General features: G+C 35.1%; 1 non-coding gene across 1 annotated transcript; it reads right to left on the bottom strand.

Moving 5' to 3' along the window:
- Positions 1–18,653: 18,653 nt before the first annotated feature.
- On the bottom strand, positions 18,654–18,760 carry LOC111750002 (U6 spliceosomal RNA). The gene has a single exon (XR_002785152.1). It is a non-coding gene; the product is annotated as a U6 spliceosomal RNA (small nuclear RNA).
- Between the last annotated feature and the right edge of the window lie 5,263 nt (positions 18,761–24,023).

The following is a 24,023-nucleotide window of genomic DNA, read 5'->3' as shown; positions in this document are numbered from 1 at the left end:
TCTACTTTACCAATCATGATGTCCTTCTATGGGGACTGATCACTCCTGAAAACATGTTCTAAGTATGTGAGACAAAGTCTCACCATCTTAGCTTCTAAGGACCATTCTAGCTGTACTTCTTTCCAGACAGATTTGTCCCTTCATCCGGCTGGTGAGAGTATATTCAGTATTCTCTGCCAACACCGTAAATCAAAGGCATCAGTTCTTTTTCTGCCTTCCTTTTTCGTAGACCAGCTTTTGTGTGCATATGAGGTGATTGAAAATATTATGGCTTGAATCAGGCTGACCTAAATCCTCAAAGTCATTTTTTTGTTTTTCTGGAGCTCTGCTGAAACCTGTCCACCAAGGGTGACCCTGCTGGTATTCAAAATACTGGTGGCAGAGCTTTCAGCATCACAGCAACATGCAAGCCCACCATAGTACGTCAAACTGACAGATGTGTGGTGGGTGATCCAAGCATTAGTTGAGAAAACAGTATTTTCTCAATGATCACAGGCTTAAATGATTCTGATGACTTTGTGTTTTAAACTGAAATCCTAAACCCCCTCTAGACAATGTTTTATACTTCTAGTTCATTGATGAATCAGTTCATCTAAAATTGAAACATTGTTTTATAGAAACAATGATAAAAACAGTGATGGCTTTGTTAGGTATTTCCAAACTAGCCTGTGAAATTGGACTGTTATTTGGTGGATATCTATGTTAATGAGATATTATGTAATATAATAAAAGTAAATAAAATAAAATCATTTTGAAATATAGTGAGGTCAATTATGATTTATGTTTTTCATTAACCTCATATTTTCACTATATATCAATTTTATTGTCTAATAGGGTAGTTATTCATTTCTATAAACAAACCTAAGAGATAAGGTGTGAAGAGTGATAATAAAACAAGACTGAATTGATAGGAGACATTATTATTTTTATAAGATGTGCAGATATACCAATTAGGACACTAATTTAACATGCTTACAGGAGGTGAGAGCAAGTGTTGTAGTAATGAAATTATAAATAATGGGAAGGGGGAGTTATAAGTAGATGGAGAACAAATTAAAGAACTGTTTTAAATGGGTTTGATGTATGATGCCTAAGATGTGATTACTAAAAATAGTATTAAGGGGTGGAATTTTCACTAAGATAGTAAGAGTAATTAACTGACATAGAGTACACAGGAGGAAATATAAACCTTGAATAAACATAATGCATTCTGTTGGAAAAATGTGCGTTCTCATGTTTGCATGGGGAAGATATAGAGTAAGCAGTAGGAAACGTGAGATTGCTGCGCCAGTGGGAAAACAGAGCTGGAGTCCAGGTTTGCAAGTCATCTGAAAAGACTTGATAGTTGAAACCGTGTGAGTGGATGAGGTTTCAAAAACAGAACATGTATCAAGAGATGATTAGAGGATTGCCTACCAAATCTTATTTAAGGGGCACATAGAGGAAGGAGAAGACTATTGAAGATGGCACCTGTTCACTTAAAACATGGGAGAAAAACACATCGCATATGAAATTTTGATGTGAGGTGCAGGGACATTGAAGAGGAGTTAACAAAATCATCTAGATAAATTCTTAATTTGTCTGTAATAAAAATTGGCCATCTGCTCTTTAAGCTTCTGATGTATAGGTACAGCATATTAGCTTTTACTTATATCTTGTAACTTAAAAAATAGTAAGCGATGCTGAACAGTGGAGGCTACCAACTTTCTCAAAAATTTTGCATTATCTCTTATTCCTCTATATTTATTATTTTCTTTTTTGCAGATTTTCTCAGTTCATCCCTACTACCATAATACTCTTTCCTTAATATGATAACAAAATATTTCTTCGAAATACCTTCACATTTCCACAACATGCCTGAGGTCATTGAACAGGAGAGAATCAAAAGAAAAGGAATCTAAACACCATTATTGCTATAAAATAGTCAGTGACCTACTGTTTATATGTAGCTATTTTTATTATTATTCCTTCAGATAGTGCCACTTTACTTAATATTTTTGAGTTTTAATTTTCTCATATAGAGATAAAATTTTGTATCATCAGTTGATTATAATTTGAATAATTAATTTTAAATATATTTCCATTCTTTGAATATATGCATCTAACAAATGTTTGCTGAACAAATAAAATAACATTTACCATCATCTTCTGAAAAAATTAAGTGTATACATTAAAAAAAACAGACTAACATAAAAACAGTATATTTGTTTCTTAATATAGAATGGAAACTGCTTCATAATTGCAAAGGATTGAAAAAAAAAAAAACCTTACTTTGGCTTGTTTCCCAAATCCATTCCCAGATCTTTTGGAGAATTATAAAGAAATAGAAAAACAAAATATATATATATGTATATAGAGAGAGAGGATTAAAATTGGTGCATGCCACAAAACTGTGATTTCTTTTTTTAAAAAATGCACTGCTTCTATATAAAATTTACCCCTTGATTTTGATGATATTGGAATTTTCATCAGTTAAAAATTGTTGTTGTTAGGTGCCCTTGAGTTGATTACAACTCATAGTGACCCTACGTACAACAGAACAAAACACTGACTGGTTCTGTGCCACCCTCACTATTGTTCTTATGCTTGAGCCCATTGTTGCAGCCATTGTGTCAATCCATCTGGTTGAGGGTCCCCCTCATTTTCACTGACTCTCTACTTTACCAAGCATGATTTCCCACTCCAGGGACTGGTCCTTTCTGATAACATGTCCAAAATACAGGAAATGTAGTCTTGCCATCCTTGCATCTAAGGAGCATTCTGGTTGTACTTCTTCCAAGACAGGTTTGTTCCTTCTTTTGGCAATCCATCGTATATTCAATATTGTTCGCCAACACCACAATTCAAAGGCATCCATTCTTCTTCGGTCTTCCTTATTCATCATCCAGCTTTCACATGCATATGAGTGAATGAGAACATCAAGACTTAGGTCAGGGACACCTTAGTCTTCAAGGCGACATCTTTCCTTTTCAACACTTTAAAGAGGTCTTTTGCAGCTGATTTGCCCAATGCAATATGTCTTTTGATTTCTTGATGGCTGTTTCCATTGCTATTGATTGTGAATCCAAGTAAAATGAAATCCTTGACAACTTCAATTTTTACTCCATTTATCATAAGGTTGCTTATTGGTCCAGTTGTGAGGAATTTTGCTTTCTTTATGCTGAGGTGTAATCCATACTGAAGTCTGTGGCCTTTGATCTTCATCATTAAGTGCTTTGAGTCCTCTTCACATTCAACAAGCAGGGTTGTATCACCTGCATAAAGCAGGTTGTTAATACCAGTGGAATAGGTTCAAGAATCATAGCAACACATAAGCCCCCACAGTGTGAAAAACTGACAGACAGGTGGGGGAGTTAAAAATTAGGCATAAGAAATTAAGAGTAAACTGCAATTTAAAATGCGTACTCATTCCCCATTTTTGCAGCTACTTGCAAAGTAAATATGTGAAAACAAATCATTTTTATTTAATATTTCCAAGTTTTTAACTCAACTACCTATAATTTGATACATGTAAAATTTGTAAGTGATTGTTTAAACATTCTGTATACTTATTTATCAAAAATTCAGTATATTCTAAATGAACTCCAGCCAAAATTGTTGAAGGCATTTTTGGCTTGTAATTCAAAATACTTTTTTCCTCTAAGTTTTTTTTTTTTTTAATTAGTGCCATAGTAATTAATTCATTACCTAATGAAGCTCTCTATTAGTTAAGAGACTATATAACTAAGCAGGACATTCACTTTGAGTTCTGTAAAACTCTATCTTGTAGAAAAGATATATTTGCACAAAAACACTCAAGTTATTTTCTGGAATGTGTTAGAAGATTCAAGGCACAAAAAAAAAAAAGGAATGGAAATGTGAGAGAGCTAAAATCAGATGTGAATTGCAGTGGGAATTAACCCCTTGGTGACCCAATTATTTTCTGATTTGAATTTTTGTTGATATGATGTGTTTTCATTAATGGAAACATGCTGAATCATAGATTGTGCCTGAAATTGTGGTAGGTATTTTTTTTTTTTTCTTGCACTCTCCCACATGCTTACCCTAAGCATTTAGTGGTACGTATGAAGTACCACTAATTATAACCCAGAGTTCCTGCCAGGGTCTATTGGTACATTTGTGTAACAAATAAAAATTTTCAAAATTTCTATTTTTGCTACCAAAAATTTAGACCTCATACAATACCCTGTAAAACTTCATACAATACCCTGTAAAAACGGCAATTTGCTGCACAACCTGTTTCTTCAGTTTCAAACAGTAGTAAAGGCCCCCACCTTGTAGCAGTATGCACTATCAGTGGAAATCTAGCTTCCCCATAAACCCAAGAGGCTGAAATATTTCACGGATGCTGGCACGAAAGTGTTAAAAATAGACAATTAGGCAGCAGAATTTCTTGGATGACACCAACAGTATTATACCTTAGGTCTTGTTTTTCTGAAGAAAATAAAATTAGTGGAGTGGAAGATATGTCCAAATAAATCAAGAATATAACTCGGAGAAGAGAAAAAAGATACTACATAAGAGACATAGAGGATGGAATGAGAAAGTGTAACATTTATTTAATTGGAGTCCAGAGACTAGGAGAGAGAAAATGGGACATAAACAACCTTTGAGGAGAAAACAATTCATAATTTTTCAAAATTGGTTGAAGGTTTCGGCTTACGTATGTAAGAATCTTAAGGTAATCTTGAGTAATATACATTAACAACAAATCCAAATCACAATGACCATACTCACATAAAAAAAAAATCTTAAAAGGAACTGTAACCTTCGGAGAACAATAATAAAAGTTACCTATGAGTTTCCTGCAGGAACAATGGAAACCAGAAGACCGTGAAATGATCTGTTCAAAGCATTCTGGTTTTATTTCTTCTAACACGAATTTGTCAGTTATGTCCTGGTTCTCAAGTGGGAAATTGGAAGATATCCTCTACTATGAGCCAGTTCAACTACTACTTCTGGACAACACAATTATTTGTACCTCTGGAAATCATTTGCTATATTCAAAATGCATGTCATCCTATTTGATTTTCTTTTAACATGATATAGAATAAAAAATGTACACATAAATATAAATAAAACTACGTGCACATATGCACACATACACACAGTTGTTGAAACTGCAGTATATACACTTACAAAGATGTCACTTTAAGGATTAAGGAAACCTGTGTCATAGTGGTTAAGAGCTATGTCTGCTAACCAAAAAGTCAGCTTTTCGAATTCACCAGGTGCTCCTTGTAAACTATGGACCAGTTCTGCTCTGTCCTATAGGGTCAATATGATTCCAAATTGACTCAATGGGAATGGGTTTTAAGAATTAAGGCTTGTCTGACCCAAGCCATTGAGCTTTCAATCACCTTCTATTCATCCAAAAGCTGGACAATGAATAAGGAAGACCAAGGAAGAATTGGCATCTTTGGATTATGGTACTGGTGAAGAATATTGAACATGTCATGGACTGCCAAAACAATGAACAAATCTGTCTTGGAAGAAGTATAGCCAGAATTCTGTTCACAAGCAAGGGTGGTGAAACTTCATCTCACATACTTTGGACTTGTTATCAGAGGACACCAGTCCCTGGAGAAGGACATCATACTTGGAAAAGTAGAGCGTCAATGAAAAAGAGGAAGACTCTCAGTGAGATGGATTCAAACAATGATTGCAACAATGGTCTCAAGCATAGCAATGATTATGACTCAGGACTGGGTAGTGTTTTGTTCTGTTGTACATAGGGTCACTCTGAATCAGATCCATCTCGACAGCATCTAACAACAACAAAAAAAAATTTCAGGTCTAATATCCTGCAATATAGTTTTCTGCTTCCCCCTCCTTTTTATTTATTTATTTTTGGCCATATAAAGTAAATTGATGTGTTGTTATTTGAATTGGAAAGCTTAAAATAACTGTGATTTAAGAGGCAAGATACTACAAGTGACAAGGATAGAATCAACAGACTTGTGTCTCTCATCAGTTTTATGTATTCAATCATTTAACAATTATTAATTGAACCTTTCTAGAGCAAGTACTTTTCTAATTGCTGGATATGTGTACAAAGGTAATTACAACGACATTCATCACTTAAAATATTATTGCTTAGTTGAAAAATGGGATTTCTTGTGCAGATAAATCTTTTAAAAAGAATAATCCCTAGTAATAAGATATTGAAGCAGTTCTAAATTAATTAGTAAAAATTAAATTGGACATAAAGTCGGATATAAATCCATGTAAAATTGTCCCTTCTCTGAAATAAACATTACAAATGGAATATTTGTTATAAGGTAGAGTAAACTAAGGTTCAATGTGTTTAACAGGATTTTATGATGACTACGGAAGCCCTGTTTTTTTTTTTGTGTGTGTGTGTGATGACTATGGAAGCCCTGGTGGCATAGTGATTAAGAGCTATGGCTGTTAACCAAAAGTTGGCTGTTCAAATCTACCAAGCTGTCCTTGGAAACCTTGTGGAGTGGTTCTACTCTGTCCTATAGGGTCTCTATGAGTCTGAATTGACTCGATGGCAAAGGGTTTTTATGATGGCTATATATATTTGATATCTATAAATGTATAAGTATATATATTTCTATTTTGATTTTGAAGAATTTTTTTTTTTTTTTTAATTTGTAAAGGAAATTGTGAAGGAGGAAGGGAATATATAATCAACCCTCCTGGATATTGCATGATATAAAATATCCTAAATTCTTTAGAAGCAATATTATTTGGGATAAATCTAATGATGGCAAAAACTTCATGGAATATATCCTAAAATATGTGAATAAAGATACTGAAGGGCAACTGAAAACAGGTTAATTACAGCAAAATTAGATTCAATACTAAACAATTAGTGTAGCTGAAGAGGAGAACACAAAATAGTCATGTACTAGTAAATCTACTCTAAAAGTGTGTAACTGTAGAAATTCAAATGCTTAGGCCATCTTCCACTCAATTTTTCTTTTTTATTTAGCTGAATAACATGGCAGAAGAGTGAAATAAATAGTGGACTCTGTAGTGAGAATGGCATTTGTTAATCTGTTGAAATAGGTAGAGGTCATGGTATCTAAAGACAGTAGGTGGCAATACTTACAGATCCAAATACTTAAATTGCCTTTGGATTCAAATTTCAACTTTTCTTCAGGGAAACACACAGATTGACCGTTAGAGATATCCAACCTCTAATATGAGAAATATACACTTATCAGGACAGACAAGTGAAGAATTAGTTTTTCAGTACCATGATATTCAAAGTTTTCTGTGTCCCAGAAATTGCAATCTTAGTTCCTTCTCACTCCTTCCAACCCCCTCCCTACCATGCCTATTAAGTTTGCATTTTAACAAGATGTCCAGGTGATTTGTTTGCAAGTTGTCATTTGAAAAGTGTTGATCAATTAAATATGAATAACATTTGGCAGAAGAAGAGGTTCTAAATATTCTTATAGTTACGTTTGCAGTGACAAAAAAATATGATGTAAGTCAGGAATTACCTGTATTTTCAGTACAATTCAGTGGTGTTTATTACATACATAATGTAGTACAACCATCACCATTATTTATTTCTGTTCTTTTTTTTTTTATTGTTGAAGGCTGCAATAATCCATTTGTGTCTTCTTAAAGCCATTTTTGCAAATACTCTGTTCCTTTTCATTTGTGGCCACAGAAGTTCTTTCAGCTTGAGTTCATCTAGAGTTTTGACAGAGATTTTCTTGAAAGTCAGCATCTAAAATAAAGAGGAAAAATAAAACCTCTCTCACTATTTGCAGACAGATCAGTCCTGGACATCCCTTTTAAGTACTTAGCTGAATTTGCATTGAATCTAGAGATCAGGCTGAGATGAAACTTAGGGTCTTCTGAGATATTTTCTGAGCATGAATCTGGCTCTGGGCGTGTGTGTGATTTTCTAAATTTCCTTATATAAATGAGTGCTTTTGAATGACCTAATTTCCCAAAGAAACTCCAGCTTTTTCTCTTTGACTTTAGGTGGTCTGGCATACATCTCCACCACGAATCAGTCAGTTTCTTGTACTGTGCTGGCTTGCATGTTGCTGTGATGCTGGAAGCTATGCCAACAGTATTTCAAACACAACCAGGATTATCCACGGTGAACAGATTTCAGCAGAGCGTCTAGGGTAATTGTTGTTGTCTGGTAGGTTTTGACTGATAGTGACCCTATGTGCAACAGAATGAAAAACTGCCAGGACTTGCTCCATCATCATGATCGTTGTTATGCTTGAACCCATTGTTGCAGCCACTGTGTCAATCCATTTTGTTGAGGGTCTTCCTTTTTTCACTGACTCTGTATTTTACCAAGCATGATGTTCTTCTCCAGAGACTGATTCCTCAGGATTTCATGTCTAAAGTATGTGAGAGGGAGTCTCAACATTTTCTTTTCTAAGGAGAATTATGGCGGTACTTCTTCTAAGACAGATTTTTTTGTTCTTTTGGCAGTCCATGGTGTATTCGATATTCTTCACCAACACTATAATTCAAAGGTATCAATCCTTTGGTCTTCCTTATTCATTGTCCAGCTTTTGCATGCATATGAGGTGATTGAAAAAACTGTGGCTTGGGTCAGACACACCTTAGTCTTCTCTTTTTAACTCTTTAAAGAGGATTTTTGCAACAGTTTTGCCCAGTGAAATGTGTCTTTTGATTTCTTGACTGCTGCTTCCATGGGTGTTGATTATGGATCCAAGTAAAATGAAATCCTTGACAACTTCAATCTTTTCTTCATTTATCATGATGTTGCTTATTGGTCCAGTTGTGAGGTTCTTTGTGTTCTTTATGATGAGGTGTAATCCATACTGAAGGCTGTGGTCTTTGATCTTCATCAGTTAAGAGCTTCAAGTTCTCTTCACTTTTAGCAAGAAAGGTTGTGTCATCTGCATATCGCAGGTTGCTAATGAATCTTCCCCATTCCTGATGCCCCGTTCTTCTTCATATAGTCCAGCTTCTTGGATTATTTACTAAGCATACAGATTGAATAGTTATGGTGAAATGATACAACCCTGTTGCACATCTTACCTGACTTTAAACCATGCATTATCACCTTGTTCTGTTTGAACGACTACCTCTTAACCTATGTACAGGTTCCTCCACACAGTCCAATGCCTTTGCATTGTCAATAAAACACAGGTAAACATCTTGGTAGTATTCTCAGCTTTCAGCCAAGGTACTCCAACATAGCAATGATATCCCTTGTTCCATGTTCTCTTCTGAATTCAGCTTGAATATCTGGCATTTTCCTGTCAGTGCACTGCTGCAACTGCCTTTGAATGGTCTTCAGCAAAATATTACTTGCTTGTGATATTAATAATATTGTCGGATAATTTCCACATTTAGTCAGATCACTTTTGTTTGAAATAGGCTTAAATATGTATGTCTTCCAGTTGGTTGGCCAGGTAGCTGTCTTCCAAATTTCTTGGCATAGAGGAGTAAGCACTTCCAGTGCACCATCCATTTGTTGAAACATCTCAATTGGTATTCTGTCAATTCCTGACATTCTAGACTTAGACCAGGAAATAAAAGGCCTGATGATATATTTCCCAAATTAGCCAATGAAAACCCTATAAATCACAACAGAATATTTTCCAATATGGTGGCGGAATGAGCCTCTAGGTTGAAAGACACTACACAAGTTTTGACACTATGGTTTTAAACATACCAATGGTAATGGAGATGGTGCAGGACAGACAGGGCAATGCTTTGGTATATTGTACATTGAGTTGCCATGAATTGGAGCTAACTTGATGGCAATTAATAAGAATAGCATTTTGTTTATCTCAACCACAATAATTTACTGCAGGAATCTATTTTTTGTTAGCCTTTTAGTGTTTTCAAGCAGTGTCCATTGCTCTTCTGACGGAATCCTGAGATTTATGAAACAGTCTCTAGTGCCTAGTGTCAGTTCTTCAAGTAGCCTTAGACAGATAACAGCAGACGTACACAATAATTTCTTAACAAAATGTGCACTGCTTCCTCTAGAATCAGAGACCAGGATCCCAGGCTGGAACAAGGACTGCTATCTTCACGAGTGCCAATGAAACCAGGAGTCCATGGGGCAAAGGTAAGTAGAAGGCCCACAAAGGTTTACTATCGTTTTAAAGTTGCCTTTTTCATAATTCAGTGTGAGTTTGATTGCTGGAATTTTTTTACTACATGAGGTAGTCTGACATTGTTTTTATAGTTTCTGCTTTTTTTTTTGGAGGTTTCCATGGAGATGGGAGCTTGGAGCTGTCTATGCTGCCATTTTGATGATATCACACCTCCATCTTACTATTTTATCCTCAAAATATTTATTCCAGTTTACTGTTGATTAAATCAGATTCTTATTGCACTGTTAAATACCAAACCATTTAATATAATTTATTGGAAACATAATACTTACATGAAATCATTTGAGATTCCCTTCAAAATTCTAAAATAGATCAAATGTAAGAGATGATGCAGTATAAAATCATTTTATTAGTATTTGCATAGACCTAAGACAACAACAAGTTATGGTTTTGTGGTACACTTAATATGACTCCTCTCTAAACGGCACGTGCAAGGTAACAGGTAAATGGTATTTTAGTCACTCCTGGAAAAAATGCCTGATCAAGACAAGACATTAAATTAATTACATCTTTATAGTGGACACTAATATACTCTCTTTTCTTTCTAGATTATTGTGTATTTCCTACTACTTAAAAAAATGGAATATGCTAGGGTTTATAATTTAGGCTTCTTATTTTGTGTGTGTATCTGTATAACAATTATTACAAATAAATTGGCATGTATATAATCTAGTAAGAAGTCATATGAAATAATAAGATTGTTTTCAAATGCCAAAAAATATTTTTACTCTTTCTATTTTAATTAATATTTTGAATCAAATTATGCATTCAAAAGGCTATGTTCTCTTACAACCAAGTAAATTTTTAAATAAATGAGTGATCATGTAATAATAAAATCATTAAGAGATCAATATGAGAATACGTGATGTTTTTGGAATACGTTCTTTTGTTTGAAAAAGAAAGTTATACTAACATCCCAATTTGAAATAAACGAATAAAACAAACATACACATACAATAAAGTCCACAAGAAAACATGGGGAAATTAATAGTGTTTATTTTGGATACAGATCACTACTATTATTTTATTTCTTCTCTAATTTTGATATTTTCTTTGATAACTACACACAGTACATTAATAATGGAAAACATTTTTAAAATAATAAAACCATACCTGTATTCCATTAAATTAAAAAAAAATTTTTTTTCCAAAAATTGAATCAGGCTGTATGAATATGGGAAATCACAACCAATAAATGAGATTCAAAAAACATACGCATAATTTTATGATCTATTTGATTTTTCCTTCTCTTGGCAGAAAATAATTAACTTTGAAAATTTGAATGAAAGAATATATTATGCAAATTAATTGAAGGTATTCATAAGAAACAATTACAAAACATTCTAAGTAAAATATTTCATCTTCCTATGGAAATAAATATATTAATTAAAGTAAAATTTGTAGAAAACTTCCAGTAAGCGTGTTTATACATAATTCTTCATTTTTCTCTGTATTGGCTATTCCCAGAAAAAGTTTGAATATTTAACTTAATTTACATTATTATACAAAATGTTAATCATATTAAAATATACTTACATTTACAAGAACATATTTGATTAAGCACAAAAACATCCAGTTGTTTGTTAATGTTTTAAGAAATCAATGAAGTAATTGTATTTGGAAAGACTAATAGAACACTTCAACTTACTATAAATTCCATCAAAATGAGCTCTCCCATTTTGGAATGGTTTAAAATCTCTCTTATTTCACTATTTGGGGATTCTTTTTATGTATGTATGTATGCATTTATTTATTTATAATATTTATGAGGTGATTTACTAACATGTCAGTAAACATCCATAACTTTCTTTACTGAGAGGTACGTGCTTCACAAAATACCATTGCTAATATAATACTTGTGCTTTTAAGTCACTTCTACAAACACCTAATTTTTTGCACATTTAATGCACTAGTTACAACTGGATGTTACTTTCATAAGTAATGGTTGCATATATTTGTAATTCATGTTATTTCTTAAATACATTATAATTTTTTATTTATATAACATAATATTTGTATTTTTTCAAACTCTAATAGCTCTATTAAGACACTTACCAACAGTTATTCTACATAAATCATATCTTAGTGTAGAAAGCTTATCTTTAACATATGCATCGCTAATTTGCATTATGAGATAAAAAAGGAGAACGGAGCAAAACAGAGTTTTGAGGACTGTAATTTTATTTAAGCAGCATTATTTTTGTTATTTTGGGAAAATGTTACCTCACAAAAGTGATAACACAAAAACAGTGAGAAACATGTTAGAAAGTTGATTCTTAGATGACTCCATATGTTTGCAAAATGAAGGAACTCCCATAGATTTACCTCTAACCAGGAGGCAGAAATTTTACTGAAATTTAAACATAAGTATGATCGGATGTAGCCATTTTTCTATGACATAAAATTTCATCACTATACCCTTTATGTGGTTTGTAAAGTGTTTGCAATATGTATAAGACAGGGAACAGAGGGGCCCCCAAATCTGCAAACTAAGTGACAAGAAATGGGCCAGAGAGCAGAAACAAAGCCATTCTCCAGAACAACGGGGCGGGGTATCGGAAAATAGCCCACAAACTTCTTTAAAGTTGTCTTTCAGAAGCAGCCTGATGAAAGCAGACCCAGGAACATATGTAGAACATTCACTTGTGACCGCTGTGTAACATTCCACCAGGGGCAGTGAGGGGCTGCAGCCACAGCTGGAGAATTGAACTCAGGGAGCAAGAGATTGTGCAGGTGTGACACCCCATAATAAGTCCTGCTATGAACCCCAGAGGCCTCAGCGACAGGAGCCATCTTAGAAAGCAGCTGTGCACACATGCACCGTACTTAACAGACCTCTGCCCAGAAGAGCCACCTCCTAGGAAACCCCACCTATGCCTCTGAATAAACATGAATCTTCCCCCACACCTCCTCTCAAGAATTTTTAAAAGCCCAAGTAAGTCCCTTGTTCTATGAGACAGGGTAAGCCTTGCCTAGGCCCTCCTCATCTCCTCTTGCAAGCCTCTTCAATAAAAGTTTACTCATGTGTAAAACTCTCTATGCCTTACCTGCTCATTCTTGACAAGTGAGAGGCAAGAACCTTATTGAATTAAAGGCATAGAGATTCCAGCAACATGTATACTGATCAGTTGTAACAGAAAATCATAAAAGTGTTCATTTAAAGGATGATTCTTATTTCAACTAAATAATAATTGTCCATCAGTATTTTTATTTTATTTATTCATATTTTTAAATTTTATTGTGTTTTAGGTAAAAGTTTACAGTGTGAATTAGTTCCTCATTCAAAAACTTATATACTAAATGTTTTGTTACTTTGGTTGCAACCCCCACAATGTGTCAGCACTCTCCCCCTTTCCCTTACCATCCCTAGTTCTTCATGTCCATTTGTCCAGTTTTCCTGTTTTTTCCTTCCTTCTTGTCGTTGCTTTTGGTCCAGTTTTGCTCATTTGGTCTCATGTACTTGATTGAAATAAGAAGGCGTTTCCTCACATGTGTTAGTGTTTGTTTTATAGGCCTGTATAATCTTTGCCTGAAAGGTGGAATTTGAGAGTGGCTTCAGTTGTCCAGGGGCCATAGTCTTGGGGGTTCCTCCAGTCTCTGTCAGACCAGTAAGTCTGGTCTTTTTTTGTGAATTTGAATTTTGTTTGACATTTTTCTACCAGTCTGTCTGGTACCCTCTACTGTGATCCCTTTCAGAGCAGTCAGTGGTGTTAGCCAGGCACCATCTAGTTATTCTGGGCTCACGCTGGTGGAGGCTGTGGTTCCTGTGGTCCATTAGTCCTTTGGGTTAATATTTCACTTGTGTCTTTGGTTTTCTTCATTCTCCTTTGTTAAGATCATGGTGGGGCCAATAAATGTATTTTAGATGGTTGCACTCAAACTTTTAAGAACCCAGATGCTACTCACAAAATTAGGATGTATAATTTTTTTTTTTTTATGAATTATGTTATGCCAGTTGAACCAAGGTGTCCCCCAAGACCATGGTCTCCAGCCTTCTGTCTCAGTAACTCAGTCTCCCAAGGTATTTGATGTGTCTAGAAGCTTTGATGGCTTTATTTTGGTCAAGTTGTGCTGACTTCTTCTACGTTGTGTGTTGTCTTTCCCTTCACCAAAGTTAACAATTCTTTACTATCTAGTTAGTGATTTTCCCTCCCTAACCCTTTCCTCACTCATAACCATCAAAGATTGTTCTTTTTTCTGTGTGTAAACATTTTCTTGGTTTTTTTATAATAGTGGTCTCATACTATATTTGCCTTTTTGTGTTAGATGTATTGCACTTAGCATAATGCTCTCCAGATTCATCCATGATGTTTTGCAGATTCATCAGTGTTCTTTATTGTTGTGTAGTATCCATCGTGTGAATGTATCATAATTTGTTTATCCATCCGTTGATTGGCACTTAGGTTGTTTCCATCTTTTTTCTAATGTGAATAATGCTGCACTGAACACGGTCATACATATATCTATTCATGTGACAGCTCTTATTTCTTTTGGATATATTCCTAGGAGCGCGGTTCATGGATTGTAATGTATTTCTATTTCAAGCTTTTTAAGGAGGTGCCATATCATTTTCCATAATGATTGTAGATTTTACATTCCCACCAACAGTGCATAAGAGTTCCAATCTCCTACAACCTCTCCAACACCTGTTATTTTCTGTTTTTTCATTTGTTTGTTTTGTGCCAGTAACATCAGGGTGAGACGGTATCTCACTCTAGATTTGATTTGCATTTCTCTAATGACTAATGATCAGGTGCATTTCCTCATGTGTCTGTTAGATGCCTGAATGTTTTCTTTGGTGAAGTTAAGTGTTTGTTCATATCCTTTGCTCATTTTTAACTGGATTTTTTGTCTTTCTGTTACTAATGTGTTGAAGTATTCTATAGATTTTAGAGATTAGACCCTTGTCGAATATGTTGTAGCAAAAAATTTTTCCCAGCCTGTAGGTTTTCTTTTTACTCTATTAGTGAAGGCTTTTGATGAGCATAAGTGTTTAATTTTTAGGAACTCCTAGTTATCTAGTTTATCATCTTGTTTTTGTGTACTGTTAGTTATGGTTTATATTGTATTTATACTATGTATTAGGGCCCCTAGCAGTCTCCCTATTTTTCCTTCCAAGATCTTTATCATTTTACATTTTATATTTAAGTCTTTGACTCATTACTAGTTATTTAGTTTTTGTGTGTGGTGTGAGGTCTGGGTCCTGTTTCACTTTATTAGATATGGACACCCAGTTTTGTCAGAACCATGTGTGGAAAAGACTTCCTTTTCCCCCATTTAATAGAATTTGGTCTTTTGTCAAAGATCAGTTGACCATACCAAAAATCAAACCCTGTGCCATCAGGTCGATTCTGACTCATAGTGACCCTATAGGACAGAGTAGAACTGCCCCATAGAGTTTCCAAGGAGCGCCTGGCAGATTCAGACTGCCGACCGTTTGGTTAGCAGCCGTAGCACTTAACCACTACGCCACCAGGGTTTCCCAGTTGAGCATAGGTGGATGGATTTATGTCTGGGTTTTCCTTTCTGTTCCATTGGTCTATGTGTCTGTTGTACCAGTACCGGTGTTTTAACTACTGTGGCTGTATATTAGGCTCTGGGATCAAGTAATGTGAGGTCTCCGACTTTGTTCATTTTCTTCAACAATATTTTGTTCATATGGGTCCTCTTTCCTTTCCATATACAGTTGTGATGAGATTTTCCATCTCCTTAAAGAATATTGTTGGTAAGCAGATCGGGATTGCATTATATCTGTAGATCACTTTAGGTAGAACTGACATTTTCACAATATTGAGCCTTCCTTTTCATGAGCGTGGTTTTTTGTTTTGTTTTTTTTTTATGTAGGTCTTTTTCGTTTTCTTGCAATAGAGTTTGATAGCTTTCTTTGTATAGATCTTTTACAACATTGGTAACGTATTTTATCATTTTAGGGTTATTATAAATGGTATTGTTTCCCTGATTTCCTTTTCAAAATTCTCTTTGTTGAAGTCTAGGAACGCAACTGATCTTTGTATGTTGATCTTGTATCCTGCTACTCTGCTGAATCTTTCTTTTAGTTCCAGTATTTTTTCTTGAGGAATCTTTGGAGTTCTGTATGTGTAGGATCACATCATTTGCAAATAAGGGTAGTATTCCCTCTTCCTTTCCAATTTTAATGCTCCTTGTTTGTTTTTCTTGCTTTATTGCTCTAGCTGGGACTTCCAGCACAATGTTAAACAGGAGTGTATATAAAGGGCATTCTTGTCACGTTCCCTTTTTCAGGGGGATGTTTTCAGCCTCTCTTAATTGAAAATGAGGTTGGCTGTTGGTTTTGCATTGATGCCCTTTATTATATTAAGGGATTTCCCTTCTATTCCTAATTTGTTAACAGTTTTTTAACAGGAATGGTTGTAGGATTTGTCAAAAGCTTTTTCTGCCTGCATTGAGATGATCGTGTGGTCTTTTATTCTATTTATGTGGTGGATTATGTTGATTGATTTTCTAATGTTTAAGCATACATGGTATACATGGTCATGGTGTATTATTATTATTATTTGATAGGACGCTACATTCTGTTGGGTAGAATTTTGCTGAGCGTTTTTGCATCTATATTCATGGCAGATGTTGGTCTATAATTTTCTTTTTCTGTGGTATCTTTACCTGGCTTCATATCAGGGTTATGCTGGCTTTATAGAATGAATTTGGGAGTATTCTTTCCTTTTCTATTCTCTGAAATATTTTGAGTAGTACTGATGTTAGCTCTTTAAATGATTGGTAGAATTCTCCAGTGAAGCCATCCAAGCCACAGATTTTTGTTGTTGTTGGGAGTTTTATTTATTACTTCTTTGATCTTTTTTCTTGCTATGGATCTGTTTAGTTTTTTTTTTTTTTTTACCTCGGCTTGTGTTAGTTTGGGTAGTAGCATGTTTCTGAAAATTTTCTGTATTCTCAGGGTTCTCAAATTTGTTGGATTACAAATTTTCATAGTATTTTGTTATTATCCTTTTTGTTTCAGTTGGTCTGTTGCAGTGTCCTCCGTCTAAATTCTTATTTGAGTTATTTGCTTCCTCTTCATTTTTCTTTTGTCAGTTTGTCCAGCGATTTGTCAATTTTGTTGATCTTTTCAAAGAACCAACTTTTGTTATGTTGATTCCATTGTTTTTCTGTTCTCTATTTCATTTATTTCTGCTCTGATCTTTATTATTTCCTTTCTTCTGATGTCTCTGGTCTCCTTTTGCTGTCTTCTTTCTGTTTGTTCAAGTTGTAGGGCTAACATTTTGATTTTGGCTCATTCTTCTTTTTTGATGTGTACATTTATGGCTATAAATTCACCTCTGTGCACTGCTTTTGCTGGATCCCAAAGGTTTTGTTATGATGTGTATTCATTCTCATTTGACTCTAGGAATTTTTTTTTCCGTCTTTGAATTCTTCTATTACTGATTTGTTTCTGAGCAAGCTGTTATTCAGTTTACATATATTTGATTCTTTTTTTCCTTGATCTTTATGTTATTGATTTCTACTTTTATGGCCTTGTGATCAAAAAGAAAGTGTTGTATTATCTCGATGTTTTGGATTTTATTGAGTGTTGCTTTGTGGCCTAAAATGTGGTCTATTCTAGAGAATGTTCCTTGTGCATTGGAAAAGAACGTATACTTTGCTTCTGTTGAGTGGAGGGTTTTATATGTCTATGAGTCAAGTTGATTGATTGTGGCCATTAGATCTTCTGAATTTTTGTTGAGTTTCTGTCTAGATGTTCTGTCCTTTACTGAGAGGGGTTTGTTAAAGCCTTCTACTGTTATTGAGGTGCTATTTCTTTTTTTCAGTGTTGTTAGAGTTAGTTTTATTTATTTTGGAGCCCTGGTATTGGGTGAGTAGATATTTATTAAGGTTATGTCTTCATGGTGGATTGTCCCTTTAATCATTATATAATGTCCTTGCCTTTTTTGGTTGATTTTGCCTTAGAGTCTGTTTTATCTGAGATTAGTATTGCCATTCCTGCCCTTTTTTGCTTACTGTTTGCTTGATATATATTTCCATCCTTTGATTTTTATATATTTATGTCTTTGTATCTAAGGTGTGTGGCTTGTAGAGAGCATATTAATTTTTTTTTTTTTTTTAACCATTCTGCCACTCTTTGTCTCTTTGCAGGTGCATTTTACTGTTTACATTCAGTGAGACTATCACTAGGTACCAGTATGAATTTATTGCTGTCATATTGTTGTTTTTTTCTTTTCTGTGGTGCTGACATATTCTTTCTTCCTCTTACTTTCCTGTGCCAAGTTCCTTTTGTTTGAAGATTTTCTTTTCTTTCTTTTGTTATTATAGATTTTATGTTTACTGAGTCTTTATGTCTTTATTCTTTTTTTTTTATTAACTTTTATTAAGCTTCAAGTGAACGTTTACAAATCCAATCAGTCTGTCACATATAAGTTTACATACATCTTACTCCGTACTCCCACTTGCTCTCCCCCTATTGAGTCAACCCTTTCAGTCTCTCCTTTCGTGACAATTTTGCCAACTTCCCTCTCTCTCTAGCCTCCCATCCCCCCTCCAGACAAGAGTTGCCAAAAAAATATGGAACGCTTCACGAATTTGCGTATCATCCTTGCACAGGGGCCATGCTAATCTTCTCTGTATCGTTCCAGTTTTAGTATATGTGCTGCTGAAGCGAGCACTCTTTCTTCTTTTTTATTGTGATGAATAAGTTTGTTAATTTTATTTGAGGTTACCATGAAATTTATCCTTATTTTTCCAAGTTTGAACCAGTCTTTCATTACCTGGTATTGCCTTGACTTCCTCTCCATTTGAAAGCCCTACATGTACACTGTTTATTCCTCCTTATATTGTTTTGACATTGTCATCATTTAGAGATCTATGCCTCTGTTTCCCTGTTTTAAATTTTTTAGCTTTGTTTTGTTGTTGAGAATTGTTTCCCTAGGTTGGTATCTAGCTGATACTGTCCCGTGTCTTAGACTCTGGCTGTTGTCTGATGCTGTTGATTCTCTAAACGAAGGACTCCCTTTAATATTTCTTGTAAGTTTGGTTTGGTTTTTATGGATCCCTTTAATTTATGTTTATCTGGAAATGTCCTAATTTTGCTATCATATCTGAGAGAGAGTTTTGCAGGATATATTATTTTTGGTTTTCAGTTTTTTTTTCAATGTTTCATATATGTTGTCCCATTGTTTTCCTGTCTACATAGTTTCAGCTGAGTAATCACAGCTTAGTTTTACTCTTTCCCATTTGTAAGTGGCTTTTCATTTTTCTGTCTTCATTCAGGATTCTTTCTTTGTCTTTGGTTTTGGCAAATATGATTATGACATATTTTGGTGACTTTCTTTTTGGGTGTGCCTTACCTGAGAGTCATTGAGCATCTTGGATGTCCAACATTTCATCTTTCATGATATTTGGAAAGTTTTCTGCAACAAATTTTCAACAATCTTCTCTTTGTTTTTCATGTCCTCCCCCATTCTTTAATTCCAATCACACACACATTTTTGCTCTTGATTGTGTCCAACATAATTCTTAGGTTTTCTTCATTATTCATGATTTTCCTCATACAAAGTAGCATCCATGGATTTGTTTTCAATCTCTCTGACTCTGTCTTCCATTGTTTCAAATTTTTTCCAAAACTTTCTACTGAGTTGTCCATTTTTGAAATTTTGTTGTTTCTATTTCGGATTTCTAATTGCTGATTTTGCATGATTTCTATTTGTTTATTTTGATATTTTGTTCTTGTATTATTTTCCTGAATTCTTCTATTCTTTTGTCTGTGTTTTCCTTGATCTCTGCATTTCCTTGATCTCTGCATTTTTTGCTTTGCTGTGATATGTCAGGGCAGACAGGTCATGCATGTTTTGCTGCTTGCTAGTCTTGGGGCACAATAGATCTCACCACCGGGTTGGTAAGGCAGCAACAGGCAGTGTGAGCCCATTTTGCTGCACACGAGTTTGGCAAGGTGGCTGAGGGCAGACTGGGGGGGGGTGCTGTCTGCCTTCTGATGTTGGTCCAGCAGTGTGACAGTGTTAGCAGCCCCTCATCAGATAGACCAGGGTGTCAGATGGGAAGTGGTGCAGACTCACTCCTAACATTCAAGAGCTGGTCAAATAGTAGAATGGGAGGTGTGGAACAGACCCAGTGTAGTGACTTGTCTGAGGACCACGGACACTTTAGCTGTGATGGCATGGTGGGGGCCATCAGGAAGGGAGGATGGAGTATGAAATTAAGTGGAGGGAAGAAAACAAAAGAGAGAAGAAAAAAAAGAAAGAAGTAGCTGACAGATGTGGGCAAGGTAGAAATGGAAGCCAGCAGGAGAGGGTAGAGTTGGCACACAAAGCTAGGTGAGATGTAGAAATAAATAAATAAATAAAAGAATGAAATAAATGGCAGCATGGGGGCAATTGAGCTAGGTCAGCATTGTACTGATGTGCCAAAGGTGCTCTAACCACAGTGCCATGGCAGTGGCCAATGGGAAGGGTGGGAGGTTGCCTACAGGGCTAGTTGGAAAGGAGAAAGAAAAATAAGGGAAAAAAATGGCAGCACAGCAGGGGCTGGTGAGGGGAGGTGGGGTGGACCTGGGATTTGGTGGGAAGGGAGGAGAGGTGGCTATGGAGGTAGGTCGGAGGGGAAAATAAAAGAAAAAAAATAAATAAAGAGAAAAATAACTTCAGTGTGGTGGGAGTAAGTGGGTTGTGGTAGGGCAGACCTGGGGCATCTGCAGCCTGGTGACTCTCTAGCCACAGTTGTGTGACTGTGGAGAGACGATGACAGGACATAGGTGGGAGGGAAAGAGAAAAGAAAGAAAAAGAATAAAATAAATCAATAAACTGGTGGTAAGCAGGGGGAGGACAGACCCCAGGGCCAGTTGGAAGGGAGTTTATGTGACATACCGGGCTAGGTGGGAGGGTGAAAAAAAATAAAGATGAGTAAGTGGCACGGTAGGACCCGGAGGGTGGGGGGGGCGCTGGGCAGGCCCAGGCTGGCAGAGGTTGATTAGCTTTCTAGTTGTGCAGTGCCACATGGCCTTTTTGGAAGGTGTGAAGACAGCATATGGGGCAGAAGGCTGAAGCGTGGGAAAGTGTGCTTCTCTGTTCACTGGGTGCTCTGTCTCCTATGGGGAGCTCTGTGAGGTTGTCTTCCCCTATTCCCTATTTGAGTTTTTACTGGCTGTGTTCCAAGATGGTGACATTAGGTTGTGTAGTTGGAAGGGGACCTCCACTCTGTATCTCTCCTCATTCTCTGTTTTCCATCAGTTTCTTCTTTCATTGAACTTTTTATCTTGTTTTTTAATCCCTTCATTTGACACTTAGGGTTCCAGTGTTGATATTTATATCTCTTTTCCTTGCTCAATTGGGATGGCATGGTGCATCTGTCTATGGTGCCATGTTGGCTAATCAGTGTTTTTAAACATTATATCGTAAGTTGTATTATATTATTCAAAAATATAAAATCATATTTAAAGTTGAATATTCATACCTATTATAATAACTGAGTTTACACAAATTATTATTTTATACATAACATCCTCAACTATTACTCAAAAATGTTAGTTTTGCATTTGCTAATTCTTTTCATTATTTTGATATCATTTATTGCAGGAAGAAATTTTCTCAGTCAATGACTAGTGTTAAAATAGTAGAAATAGATTTTATGACAAGCAGATGTTTATTTTATAACATAAATATTTAAATCAGTGAATTGCATGCAGCTCTTTAATGGAAAGTGTTAACTTTATTGAGGAAAATTTAATTGCAGAATAGTTATTGCTGTGAATAAGTTTTGTGTATATGTCTACTACCTGTCTTTTATTTTCATTGCATCATTAGCTTTAATTGCTTTAATTACATCATGTTAAAAGTTTACATATTATCATTGTGTATCAGTATTTTTTTTAACAATCAAGTACTTTGAATCACAGACATCTATAATATACAGTCTGTGGATAATTTTGAAGTAGATTTACATTTTTTTTTTTTTTTGAAGGAGCTGTATTGATATTACTGGGGTAGTTTCCTGAAATAGAAGAACTAATTTCTGAGAGAGTCTTAAGAAGACAGCTGTCATGTAATACTTCCCAAGTAGTTTTCAAAGTACACATTACACTGTAATGAAAACTCAGATTAGCATATCAGATGAAAGAGAAGAAACTGTCTTGGATAACTTTTAAATGGAAAGAAATTGTGAAGAATTAAAGAAATGTTTTTTTTTTTTTTTTTTTGGTCCCATACTACCATGATTTTTCTGTCTAAAGTTTGAGGGTGTATTTGCGGTATGAGTATCTTCCTAACCTTTGTAGAAGTCAGTGCATTGTTTTTCGGATTGTCTATGACAAATGTGAGATCACTTTGTGATATCAGATAAATAAAAGGATGACCGTAATCTTTTAGTGAAAATTACCCTTCGGTAAAATAAATATAAGAATGAATGCAAAATAAAGATTGTGTTTAGGCAACAGCCTATGAATTTGCTCCATCTAAGTTTAACTTTCTTGAATGCACCATGAAATTTCAGGAAAAAAAAAATAAACATTAAAATTATGTATACATACATGTTTCATTTACATGTATTTAATAAACATGTATGACTTTATTTTGTATATCTATCTATGGATATTAAACACTGGCTATAATGTGTAATAACACATATGTTTCAAGGGAGAATAAATTCATCATTGGAATAAATGACAAGAGGTTTCTTTCTTCTTTTTCCATAACTCTTCTGAAGACAGAAAGTTAAAATATGAATTGAAAGAAGAGTTATAATCTCCTTTATCATGTTGTTGCTGTGTGTCATCGAGTCAATTTCAACTCATAGTGACCCCATGTGACAGAGTAGAAGTGACCCATAGGGTTTTGTAGGCTATAATCTTTACAGGAGAAGATTTTCAGGTCTTTTCTCCCTTGGAGCGGCTGGGTGGGTTGGAACTACCAACCCTTTTGTTAGCAGCCAGGGGCTTAACCATTGCACCACCAAGGCTCCTTTTTTTCCCATAAGGTATATATATTTTTTTAAGGCATGGCGTTCATTATACTTATCCGGGAAGCTTTAAATGTGTATAAAGCTTATAGAACATATATTTTAAAACAATACAAAATAAAATAAAAATTATCAGTGAATCTGATGTTCTCCCTTGGATAAGAAAGTTTGCAGTAGTGCACCCTCTTCGTGGCCACTCACTACAAATAAAAACAAAGCAATATGACTCTCATGAAATGACACAGGAATATCTTGAAGAGACGTTTTTGAAGCAAGCAGTAGGGAGAATTTTGAGATCAATGTCTGCTGAGAAGTATGGTGTCTATTCACTATCACTAATGAAGGATAAACTACTGATTGCTTCAAGTTATCCAGAAAGAAACATAACACATTGAGGTAACTGCACAGCAAGAATAGGAGCAGTACTGCTGCATTCAGGTGGGGCAGTTTGTACACTATACAAATAATCTTGGCGTAAGGAACATGGTAGCGCTGAAATGTATCCTGCACTGTTATTACAAATGATGACAAATAGATCGAAGTTGTTTAAATCCAAAGAAAGGGGTGATGATTCCTAATGTATTTTCCCATGAGACATATTTTTAATGTGTCCAAAGATGTTACATGTGCTACAGGGACCCTGCATAGAACAATTCTCATCTCAGTTTCTCAACACGCTCAATCACCGCCTTACAGTTAGCTATGAGTACTAGTTCTCCAACTTAATATATGAAAGAATGATTCTAACAGAAAGTAACCATGTATTGTTGTTGTTGTTGTTAGGTGCCATCGAGTCGGTTTCAACTCATAGCAACCCTATGCACAACAGAGTGTGTCTTACTCATCTAGTGCTGCTATAACGGAAATACCACAAGTGGATCGCTTTAACAAAGAGAAATTTATTTTTTCACAGTCTAGTAGGTTACAAATTCAATTCAGGGCACCAGCTCCAGGGGAAGTCTT

Source organism: Loxodonta africana, chromosome 2, assembly GCF_030014295.1.
Source record: "Loxodonta africana isolate mLoxAfr1 chromosome 2, mLoxAfr1.hap2, whole genome shotgun sequence".
In the NCBI taxonomy this organism is placed as follows: Eukaryota; Metazoa; Chordata; class Mammalia; order Proboscidea; family Elephantidae; genus Loxodonta; species Loxodonta africana.
Note: the sequence above shows the minus strand (reverse complement) of the source record. Positions and strands in the feature narration are given on the sequence as shown.